Source organism: Schistocerca cancellata, chromosome 9, assembly GCF_023864275.1.
Source record: "Schistocerca cancellata isolate TAMUIC-IGC-003103 chromosome 9, iqSchCanc2.1, whole genome shotgun sequence".
Taxonomy (NCBI): domain Eukaryota; kingdom Metazoa; phylum Arthropoda; class Insecta; order Orthoptera; family Acrididae; genus Schistocerca; species Schistocerca cancellata.
Window position 1 is genome coordinate 513,892,147 of NC_064634.1, and position 13,319 is coordinate 513,905,465.

Genomic DNA, 13,319 nt, shown 5'->3' on the forward strand with positions numbered 1-13,319 from the left:
AGTCTTTTATAGTTAGTTGTACTTCTGGTCGCCGATATGGTAACATGTACTTCATTACCTTTTATGTTTGGTTGCCGACTTGTTAAGACGTGTTGTGTAGCACCGCTACAAGTTATATTTCTTTTGGTGTGAAAAACCACGTTATCACCAAGAAAACAAAAACGCTTTTGTAAACTTTGTGACGATAAAAAATACTTACGCGCACGCCAGGACATTTAATTTTTACAAAATATCACACATACAGTAGCAGCGATTGTTGGACTGCTCCATGTATGAGAAAAACATAAAAATGTAAGTTTTGTATACATTGTAAATTTGTTAATGTTTATAGTTTAACGCCTTTGTTCTTTACGAATATATTGATGCTTCACTATACAGAAAATCTATGCTTATTCTTTTCTTTAAATCAACCACAAATAATGTTTATGTTTAAATGAACTTTGTTACAGGTTCGCTCTTTATCGCGGTGTCTCAATTGTATTTAGGAGACCATTAATGTGTTCAGTTTCCGATCTGACAACTTTTTTTACAAAATTTTACTGTTTTGCATTTTTTTTTATTATTCAAATAGGTCCCTTAGGTAATTTCATTGAAGAGTCTGATTGCGTGAAAGCAATCCGGGTTAAGAGGTCATTTGAGAAACTATTTTCACGCAATCAATCCGTACGTCTCCTAAACACAATCGAGAACCGACGCATCGTCGATCATTCATTAAATTTTCTCTCTTTCCAAGTCGTACCAAAAAACGGCCAAGGAGAACTGCCGTGAGTACGCAATCTAGTGTTAAAAGGTTGCATTCTTTATCTTGTCGGCAAGCATTGCCATGAATTATCATCATCAATGTTACATTTGGTTAAATAAGAAAAGCCAACAAACAAAAAACCTTTTAACGCTAGAACTTCCATACATGGCTACACTCCATACAAATACTTTCAGAAATGACTTCCTGACACTTAAATCTATACTCGATGTTAACAAATTTCTCTTCTTCAAAAACGCTTTCCTTGCCATTGCCAGTCTACATTTTATATCCTCTCTACTTCGACCATCATCAGTTATTTTGCTCCCCAAATAGCAAAACTCCTTTACTACTTTAAGTGTCTCATTTCCTAATCTAATACCATCAACATCACCCGACTTAATTCGACTACATTCCATTATCCTCATTTTGATTTTGTTGATGTTCATCTTATATCCTCCCTTCAAGACACCATCCATTCCGTTCAACTGCTCTTGCAAATCCTTTGCTGTCTCTGACAGAATTACAATGTCATTGGCGAACCTCAACGTTTTTATTTCTTCTCCATGGATTTTAATACCTGCTCCGAATTTTTCTTTTGTTTCCTTTACTGCTTGCTCAATATACAGATTGAATAACATTGGGGAGAGGCTACAACCCTGTCTTACTCCCTTCCCAACCACTGCTTCCCTTTCATGTCCCTCGACTCTTATAACTGCCATCTGGTTTCTGTACAAACTGTAAATAGCCTTTCGTTCCCTGTATTTTACCCCTGCCACCTTTAGAATTTGAAAGAGCGTATTCCAGTCAACATTGTCAAAAGCTTTCTCTAAGTCTACAAATGCTAGAAACGTAGGTTTGCCTTTCCTTATTCTTTCTTCTAAGATAAGTCGTAAGGTCAGTATTGCCTCACGTGTTCCAGTATTTCTACGGAATCCAAACTGATCTTCCCCGAGGTCGGCTTCTACCAGTTTTTCCATTCGTCTGTAAAGAATTCGTGTTAGTATTTTGCAGCTGTGGATTATTAAACTGATTGTTCGGTAATTTTCACATCTGTCAACACCTGCTTTCTTTGGGATTGGAATTATTATATTCTTGAAGTCTGAGGGTATTTCGCCTGTTTCATACATCTTGCTCACCAGATGGTAGAGTTTTGTCAGGACTGGCTCTCCCAAGGCCGTCAGTAGTTCTAATGGAATGTTGTCTACTCCGGGGGCCTTGTTTCGACTCAGGTCTTTCAGTGCTCTGTCAAACTCTTCACGCAGTATCATACCTCCCATTTCATCTTCATCTACATCCTCTTCCATTTCCATAATATTATCCTCAAGTACATCGCCCTTGTATAGACCCTCTATATACTCCTTCCACCTTTCTGCTTTCCCTTCTTTGCTTAGAACTGGGTTTCCATCTAAGCTCTTGATGTTCATACAAGTGGTTCTCTTATCTCCAAAGGTCTCTTTAATTTTCCTGTAGGCAGTATCCATCTTACCCCTAGTGAGACAAGCCTCTACATCCTTACATTTGTCCTCTAGCCATCCCTGCTTAGCCATTTTGCACTTCCTGTTGATCTCATTTTTGAGACGTTTGTATTCCTTTTTGCCTGCTTCATTTATTGCATTTTTATATTTTCTCCTTTCATCAATTAAATTCAATATTTCTTCTGTTACCCAAGGATTTCTACTAGCCTTCGTCTTTTTACCTACTTGATCGTCTGCTGCCTTCACTACTTCATCCCTCAAAGCTACCCATTCTTCTTCTACTGTATTTCTTTCCCCCAATCCTGTCAATTGTTCCCTTATGCTCTCCCTGAAACTCTGTACAACCTCTGGTTCTTTTAGTTTATCCAGGTCCCATCTCCTTAAATTCCCACCTTTTTGCAGTTTCTTCAGTTTTAATCTACAGGTCATAACCAATAGATTGTGGTCAGAGTCCACATCTGCCCCTGGAAATGTCTTACAATTTAAAACCTGGTTCCTAAATCTCTGTCTTACCATTATATAATCTATCTGATACCTTTTACTATCTCCAGGGTTCTTCCATGTATACAACCTTCTATCATGATTCTTAAACCAAGTGTTAGCTATGATTAAGTTGTGCTCTGTGCAAAATTCTACCAGGCGGTTTCCTCTTTCATTTCTTAGCCCCAATCCATATTCATCTACTACGTTTCCTTCTCTCCCTTTTCCTACACTCGAATTCCAGTCACCCATGACTATTAAATTTTCGTCTCCCTTCACTATCTGAATAATTTCTTTTATTTCATCATACATTTCATCAATTTCTTCGTCATCTGCAGAGCTAGTTGGCATATAAACTTGTACTACTGTAGTAGGTGTGGGCTTCGTATCTATCTTGGCCACAATAATGCGTTCACTATGCTGTTTGTAGTAGCTTACCCGCACTCCTATTTTCCTATTCATTATTAAACCTACTCCTGCATTACCCCTATTTGACTTTGTGTTTATAATCCTGTAGTCACCTGACCAGAAGTCTTGTTCCTCCTGCCACCGAACTTCACTAATTCCCACTACATCTAACTTTACCCTATCCATTTCCCTTTTTAAATTTTCTAACCTTCCTGCCCGATTAAGTGATCTGAAATTCCACGCTCCGATCCGTAGAACGCCAGTTTTCTTTCTCCTGATAACGACATCCTCTTGAGTAGTCCCCGCCCGGAGATCCGAATGGGGGACTATTTTACCTCCGGAATATTTTACCCAAGAGGACGCCATCATCATTTAATCATACAGTAAAGCTGCATGCCCTCGGGAAAAATTACGGCCGTAGTTTCCCCTTGCTTTCAGCCGTTCGCAGTACCAGCACAGCAAGGCCGTTTTGGTTATTGTTACAAGGCCAGATCAGTCAATCATCCAGACTGTTGCCCCTGCAACTACTGAAAACACTGCTGCCCCTCTTCAGGAACCACACGTTTGTCTGGCCTCTCAACAGATACCCCTCCGTTGTGGTTGCACCTACGGCACGGCTATCTGTATCGCTGAGGCACGCAAGCCTCCCCACCAACGGCAAGGTCCATGGTTCATGGGGGGGGGGGGGGGGTACCTGTTGGTAACATATGAAAATATGTGCTGGACCAGGACATGCACTTGCATTTGTCACTTACTGCAAGCAGTCACCTTACCATTATTTTATTTTATTTATTTATATCCCATAAATCCAATACTGCAAGGCATTCGCATGGATGTAGGACATGTCAGAATTATTACAAATAATACAAAAGGAATACATAAAAGTACTTCTTGCGAGAGGATATCTGGTATAAGACAAAATACACATTAATAGGTATAGAAAAAACTACATTAAAAAATATGGTAGATCTTAATAGCCAAATGAAATACACAGTAATGTTAACAGTGATTTTGAGTATCATAATGCATAATAGCACATCAAATTAGTACATGAAAAAATCAATTACAGTTAACTTTACTGAAATATTCTTCTACCAAATAGAAGGAATTATCTAATAAATACTGTTTGAGCTGTTGTTTAAATTTGGGAAGCTCGTGGATAAGTAATTTCAGTGATGGTGGGAGAGCATTGATCACCTTGCAGCCCATGTAATGGACTGCTTTTTGTACAATAGTAAGGTTTTTTGATTCATAATGGAGGTCCATCTTCCTCCTGGTATTGTGGGTATGGTATGAATCATTGGTTTTGTACGATTGTCCATTTTTACCAATGAAACATAACAGGGAGTAGGTATACTGGCATGCAGTTGTCAGTATCCTTAAATTTTCTGAAAAAGTTCCTACAAGAATGTCTAGGCTGGACTCCGCTCATTATCCTAATAAGTCTCTTTTGGCAATGAATATTTTTTTGGATAGTAGCTGATTACCCCCTATGCCATACAGCAATGATGCAAGGAAATAACTAAAATAAGCAGATTTTGTGGTGGAAATAATATGAACAGCAAATGTTGCTGAGCTGAGTTTTTTGTGGAGGTGCAAAATATGTTCAGACCATTTTAGACTGTTGTCAATGTGTACACCAGATACTTGGTTGACTCAACTTTTAGTAACCAACTACCATTCAATGTAATACTTAACTGATCCTCAACGTTTTTGCTTACTTGGAAATGCACAAACTGGGCCTTATCAACATTTAGTGATAACCCATTATTTACAAACCAAATACAGACTTCACTAAAGACAATAATAGCTGATTCCTCAAGATTGAGGTTTTGAGTTTTGTTGATGAGGATAGCAAAACTTAATCCCTTGAAAATTAAAGTTCTCCGGTATTTCGATATGTCAGCTCTTTTGAGTGAAGAATTATGTTTTGTATAAATGGCCATTCATTCCTTCTACATTGAACTCCTGTATTGGAAATCACATGAAGATGTACTCCTGCTTATTATTTCTGTGCTACATAAACAATGGTCTGAGATATAAATATTGTCAATGTCAAGATCTATTAGCTTTTCATCTACTTTACTTTTAATTCTCAAATATTTTGATGAAATAAGCTTACTATATCCTCTCCTCCACATTCTCCATTTATTAAACAAACTTTGGTTGTTAAAGTAACCTTCCTCAATCAGGGATCTACTGGACTTCATCGTAAAAGATTTCTAGTTCTTCTAGATGTTATCACTGGAATCTGGCCTTGTGTGAGCCCATATTAACCTATTATAGTCACTTATACACTACACCAAGCACTCCTTTTCAGTCCTATTCAGATGTAACCTGTATCTGGTATAGCCCGACCTCTCTCTACAGACAGAAAACATTTCTGGGGTAATGCCACAGGCAGTACTGAAGTTGTGTGAAACACCATTAGTGAAGAACCACATACACTTCACATTCTGCCCAGCCAAACACTGTTCCTAGACCATTTGAGTACACTCTCATAAACTGCAAATACTAACTAGCTAGCCTAGAAATGCATTTCTGCCATCCCAACCACAGATGCTTTTCCTACTTCACCATATTATATCAGCATCAGATATCTTAATATGTCTTCAGGGAGTATCATTCCATCCCTGTAGTTTGAGGCTCTCTTGAAGAAAGTTAGCAAGATAGAATAATGGGTGAAGTATTGAACTTGTATTCAGAAGGAATGGGTTTCAAATCTTCTTTCACTGAATCTGACTTAGATTTTTGGTGGCTTCCGTAAAACGTTGGTGCCAATGTCAAGGTACTTCCTTAAAATAAGCCAACAGACATTTTCCTTTCCAAAAAAATGGTTCAAATGGCTCTGAGCACTATGGGACTCAACTGCTGAGGTCATTAGTCCCCTAGAACTTAGAACTAGTTAAACCTAACTAACCTACAGACATCACAAACATCCATGCCCGAGGCAGGATTCGAACCTGCGACCGTAGCGGTCTTGCGGTTCCAGACTGCAGCGCCTGTAACCGCACGGCCACTGCGGCCGGCCGACATTTTCCTTTCCCATTGTGTTCCATTCCAAACCCATATTTAGTCTCAAATGACCTTGGCATTGTGGGATAATAAGTTCAAACATTCCCATTTCTAGCTGATGCATCTGTAGTGGCAACTTCTGCCACCAAATATATCAGGATGACCAAATGTAGTGGGAAGAGGTATAAGGCACCATATTAAGACTCCTCCAAGCTTTCCAAGTGATTTATTGTTTCCAGCTACAGTGCTTTGTTCCCCTTGGTCTGTGTCACTGGGTCCCGCAATGCTGAGGACCCACTTCACCGTCTGCGAAACGGCTTGGCGTGGAATGGCTGCCTCAGCAACCCATGCATGCTCTGCTGTGTGCTGGCCTTGTACACCAGTGGAGTTGTGTCCTCATCAGGATGCCGGCAGTTGACTTGGCGGTCTGCATCCCTGCTGACTCAGCACTGCTCGGTCTGAGTCGCAGGCGGCCACCTGCGTGACTCTCACCAGCATGGCTGAGATTGTGGCGACAACAAGCGCCCGCGATCTGCATCTGAATCTGCAGCCCTCACGTCGGGATGCCTCCAGTGTGTGTTGGAAGCCAGGACGATTGCCCCCTGGTAGCGAGCCATGGAGTGGCTTGCCCCTGGCTGGCTACAGACCCCACGTCAGCCTCAGAGGCCTGCTGTGGACTGGAGTGCTGGTGCCCCATCTGCTGCTCTGTGTAGCTGTTGGTGTGACATACCCCACCAGCCAGGAGAGCTGCTGTGCTTGAATGAATCTCGTTAGAAACCCTCACCTATTTATATGCAGCTGTTTTGCCATACGCGCCGCTTTGTGTCACGTGCTAGGTTGGCCAGTGGGACATTCTGCCTGTGATTTGTGATGTGAAAAGCCTTCAGCAATGTGACATCACTGTGACCTCTATTCTATTTCTTAACTGTTGGTATGCATAACTCTTGGAATCCGGTCCGCATCTGGCTGTAACTTGTGCTCAGAATATTGCACAAAACTAACTTTCCTTATCCTAAATGGTGGTTCCACTACACATCTGTCAAACCATGTTAAGATGTAGTAAAATAAAGGAAGACACTACCAATCAAATTATACAAAAGGAAACAAACATGTAAGTTTTCATAGCGAAATCAACATACAGGGAAAAGGTTACTGGCCACTCTAAAATCAACACTGAAGTATTAATTATATAAATTGTATTATAAGCAGAGGAGTCATTTAAACCATAGACAGGACAATCAAATATACATTAATCAAATGAAAAGTCAAATATACATTAAGGGGAAAATCCACAAAGGATTCTTTATCAAGGGACATACAGAATGAGAAGGACGTAGGGAATACAGCTGTTTATGCAATGAAAAGTAAAAATATCAGTTGTATTCATTCCTGTGACAAGTCAATTGATGCTGCCAGCTGCCATTATTATGCTTTTAATGCCTCCAATTTTTAAATGCTGCTAGCAGCTTGTTAAATTTCACCTCATAGTTCTCTGCTTTGCCTACTCTAATATGGGATCCCAAATCATTTAATTCGTATATACCATTATTCTGTTTCATCAAATCTTTTTGTCTCCATTTAATGGATGAATAAATTCCTCTATTGAAAGTGAAGCACATCTTCACTCACTATTGTTACTGAGTAATGGTTTCATGCTGAAGAGACTTTTCCTTGTAGAAACTTGGAGGTAGAAGCAGTTTGGTAGTTATGCTTAGCATTGATTATATTCAGAGCTATTATACTGCTTTGTCCCAGAAGGTCTTTTGTTGATTATCAAGTTTGATGTAATAGTTTGTGGATATATTTGTTCAGAAAAATCAAGTTCCTTAGGAAAATTGCATACATACATATTGTGTATTGTCAATAAGAGCATTTGTATGTTCCCAGTGAATGACATCTGTTAATGGTTTTTACAGAAATTTTTTTTCTAAATCAGGATAGTTAATTATTATTTAAAATTTATATGACAGGTTTTGGCCCATTATTGCAATTGACAGATCTGTTACAATTATCCACAAAAAGCGTTTTGTCCAAAGCTAAGGAAAATACAAGGGCACAAATGTGAAAACAGAGCTTTTTAAACAGAATGTTCTGCACTGTATTCTTCATGTCTTCACACCTACTTTTCAACATAGTCACTCTGGAAATGAACAAATAACTCCCAAGAAGAGACCAATTTGTTGATAGTGTCACTGTATAATGTTTGACTTTGTTGATACAGCCACAGTCTCACCTCTGTTTGCACTGCTCCATGGCTATCAAGGTGTTCTTTAAGTTTTGGAAATAAATGTAAATCAGATGGGGCTAAATTGGGACTTTATGGAGGATGACTGATGACAGTGAACCCAAAGCATTGAGCTGTTGCAGACTTCACAGGGTTTGTGTGTGTAGCACTGGCATGCTGAAGGACAGGGTGCTCCATGCCTGGAAAAGCTCTTCAAATTCAGACTTTCATGCATTGACATAGGTACATTATACACTGCCAGATTACATGCTACAGATCAGAGATGCCTAATGGCAGGTGGATGCAACTTGCATCTACAAAGTAAAAACTCTGACTAAATAATATGCATGACATGTAATACCTCTGATGATATTGAGACAAAATAAATGATGAGGCATTACTTTTCAGCATGGTCTCATAGTTCTGTGCACATAAATGAACATTACAATAATGTACACAGTTTTACCAAAGCTCTCCAGAATGCACTTATCTTTTAACATCTACCTTACTCCTCAACATCCATTACCTTTTGTTGCTCAACTTCTTCTTCCTCCTGATCTCTTATTTTCAAAGCTCACTTGTGATTTACTTTCTCACTCAAAGGCTTGTTTATTGTCTTTCGTTCTACTTCTGTTGATTTACGTTTGATACTTCTTTACACAAATCTTATGTTCCGAACAGCAATTTTGGAAAAGTCAATAATTTTCATAAATGTATCTCAGATTTGGTTATCAGTTGTTAAATTCTATCATTATTCAATCGTGAATATCATATGCCTTAAGGGATCAGTGGCCCTAAATGACAGTGATCATAATCCATGACTTATAGATTATAGACTAGGAGGTTTTCTGTGTTCAAGAGATGTTGTTTCATCATCTGGTAATCAGCAGCTTTTCATCTATGTGAATGTAGTTTGAACCTATGCTTCTGTAGTGTAACATCTCAGTTTTGTTTTAACATCTCCAGCATAGAACATACATTTTCCTTATGATATGTTTTAAGTATGTTGTTTTCTGCAGTTTTTAGCAAGGCAGCAATTTGCATTTTTACTGTCTCTTTGTTCAGTTGTCTTCTTATTTGTGGAGGTGAAGATAATAAACAGATTATTTATGGTTGGTTCATTAGTCAAAAAAGCTAGAAACCTTTTCAGAAAGCTCCAGTTTATTCATTTAGCCACAAATGTTTGAAAGCATAGTTAAATAAAATATTGCCCTTGCATATGAAGTATTAGCCAGAGTCATATTAGTCTGTACTGGGTGCTTGTTGGAAATTAATATTGGCAGTGCTCAAAACTAACTAAAGAACAAGGTACAAAATTCTCTTACATCATTTAAAAATACCTGCTAACCTTTCAGAAATTTATGTTTTCAGACCCGTCTTAAGACTATGACTTGTCAGAAGGATGATGAAATTACCTACAGTATGTGGAAGGTCCCTGAGGTTATGATAGTAAGAGAAAGCATGGATAAAAGCTTGCAGTCACTAAATGTAGAGTAAGCAGTTGTTTACTTAACCTTTAGTAGTTTGAAATATTAGTTTCTCAATCCATATAATTGTATGCATTCAAGATTTTGCTTTGCGCAAATATTTTATACTTTCCCAGATTGCTGTATTTGCAAATAATAATAATAATAATAAAGAGATTCTTAAAAAGACCTTGACCAACATACTTCAGTTATTTTTGACTGATTACAAATAGTGACAACTCAGAGATCCTTCAAAGGAACCTACATGTGCAAAAACTCTGCTAACAAGAGTATAATGTACTTAAACTGTAGAATCATGTGTCACTTCAACTTTGTGTGGGGACTCAAGCTCTATGGACTTCCATCCCCAAGAATATCACTGCAAAAACAGTATCTCTGGATTTTGGGCAGTGTGTTCTGAGATGCCAAGTGCTTAAGTTTTATCTGTCTGTATCATGTGTATAAATAAATATAGTGTATGTGAATCAGTAATGTTAACAGTAATTACACATCATGAACATCATGTTTATTTTCCCAAATCCCACATGTGTTAACCCTTCCATGGGCCATGGGAGATATACTTCCCACTTAATGTATTTCTTTACAGTGTTTAAGGGGATATGTATTACCACTTCTATACATTCCTGGCATCATGTGGCAGTCTGCTGCACCAGCTGTAGTTTCTGTTTGTTGTGAAATATAGCCTCCAGGACTGTGGGAAGTATATATGTCCCACCAAACAACAGTATTGTAATGGTTCATGGGAAGTATGGTTACCACCAAAGTAATTTCTGGGAGGGGGGCTTAGGAAGCATACTTAAGCATACTTACCACCAACTTAGTGGTATCACGAAGCTTTTGGGAATGCATCTTACCACATCTGTGTATGCCTAATGTCTTGTAGTAAACTGTACAAGGTGTATGAAAACTGCTACAAGAATCAGTTTCTGTTTGTCATGGGATCACTGCTGTTGTCAGCACACTTTGCTTCACTTCTGCAATATAAATTATTGGACATCAGCTCATACCTTTATTGCATTATAAGGTTTCACATTGAGGTAAGTAAACTTTAATATCGATTCTTTAAATTAAATAAAAGAAAACATAAAATAAAAACAGAAAACACTGTCATTATATTTCTAAGTATAAGGGAAATACATAACAGCTTACAAAAGGGAAGAGGAAATCTGTTTACTATCATAGTTTTAATACCCCACAAAAGTGCTGTCGTGATATACACTACTGGCCATTAAAATTGCTACACCAAGAAGATGATGTGCTACAGACACGAAATTTAACCGACAGGAAGGAGATGCTGTGATATGCAAATGATAAGCTTTCTAGAACATTCACACAAGGTTGGTGCCGGTGGTGACACCTACAACGTGCTGACATGAGGAAAGTTTCCAACCGATTTCTAATACACAAACAGCAGTTGACCAGTGTTGCCTGGTGAAACATTGTTGTGATGCCTCGTGTAAAGAGGAGAAATTTCGTACCATCACATTTCGTACCATCACATTCGTACCATAACCAGGTCGGAATGTAGCATATCACGATTGCGGTTTATCGTATTGCAACATTGCTGCTCGCGTTGGTCAAGATCCAATGACTGTTAGCAGAATATGGAATTGGTAGGTTCAGGAGGGTAATATGGAACACCGTGCTAGATTTCAACGGCCTCATATCACTAGCAGTCAAGATGACAGGCATCTTATCCGCATGGTTGTAACGGTTCATGCAGCCACGTCTCTATCCCTGAGTCAACAGATGGGGACATTTGCAAGATAACAACCACCTGCAGAAACACTTTGATGATGTTTCCAGCAGCATGGACTATCAGCTCAGAGAATATGCCTGCGGTTACCCTTGACACTGCATCACAGACAGGAGCGCCTGTGATGGTGTACTCAATGACAAACCTGGGTGCACGAATGTCAAAACGTCATTTTCTCAGATGAATTCAGGTTCTGTTTACAGTATCATGATGGTCACATATGTGTTTGGCGCCATCGCGGTGAACGCACAGTGGAAGAGTGTATTCGTCAACACCATACTGGCGTATCACCCGCCGCCATTGGATAAGCAGCTGCCAGCAGAAAGTCATATACTCCTAGCTCACTTATTTGTTTAATTCGTAATTTCTTTGCGTGTTTATGGTCCTGCATTGTTTAATTCATAAATTTCAGGCATATTATAGTATTTGAGAGTTGTAGCATCGCGTTTTAGTACCTGAATAGTGTAAAATTGCGTAGTCTCCTTCCGCTGCCGAGCAGTGCATCAGCAGTGCGCAAGTAGCAGCATTACTGCATTTACTAGGCAATCTTGTATTTTAATAACTGCTTAAATTTTGTGTCGATTTGTTTGTGCTCTCTGTAGATTAGTTCAGACGTTCTTCGCACAACAGTTTTTAGCATGGATAGGGACTGCAACTGCTGTGTTCGAATGCAGGCTGAGTTGGCATCCCTTCGCTCCCAGCTTCAGGCAGTGTTGGCTTCAGTCACACAGCTTGAGGCTGTTGCCAATGGGTGTCACTGTAGGGGTCTGGATGGGGGTTTGTCGGGGACAGGCAGCTCGTCCCACGCATCCCTCAATCGGACTACATCTGTGGCTGCCCGGGATACTGCCCACATTGAGGCTGATCCCTCACCTGTGGTAGAGTGGGAGGTCGCCTCAAGGTGTGGCAGGGGGCGAAAGACATTCTGGAGGGCTGAACGAAGGCCTCTCCAGTTTGTCTGACGAACCGGTTTCAGGCTCTGTCTCAGGCTGATACTGATCTTCGGCTGGACATGGCTACTTGTCCTGTTCCAGAGGTTGCCCCTCAGTCTGCAAGATCCGGGAGGTCACAGAGGGTGGGCTTACTGGTAGTTGGGATCTCCAACGTCAGGTGCGTAATGGGGCCTCTTAGGGATATGGCAGCAAGAGAGGGGAAGAAAACCAATGTGCACTCCGCGTGCATACTGGGGGGAGTCATTCCAGATGTGGAAAGGGTCCTTCCGGATGCCATGAAGGGTATAGGGTGCACCCATCTGCAGGTGGTCGCTCATGTTGGCACCAATGATGTGTGTCGCTATGGATCGGAGGAAATCCCCTCTGGCTTCCGGCAGCTATCTGATTTGGTGAAGACTGCCAGTCTCGCTAGCAGGATGAAAGCAGAGCTCACCATCTGCAGCATCGTCAACAGGACTGACTGCAGACCTTTGGTACAGAGCCAAGTGGAGGGTCTGAATCAGAGGCTGAGACGGTTCTGCAATCATGTGGGCTGCAGATTCCTTAACTTGCACCATAGGGTGGTGGGGTTTCGGGTTCCGCTGGATAGGTCAGGAGTCCACTACACGCAACAAGTGGCTACATGGGTAGCAGGGGTTGTGTGGCGTGGACTGGGCAGTTTTTTAGGTTAGATGGCCTTGGGCAAGTACAGAAAGGGCAACAGCTCAAAGGGTGCGGGGCAAAGTCAGGACATGTGGGGACCAAGCAGCAATTGGTATTATAATTGTAAACTGTCGAAG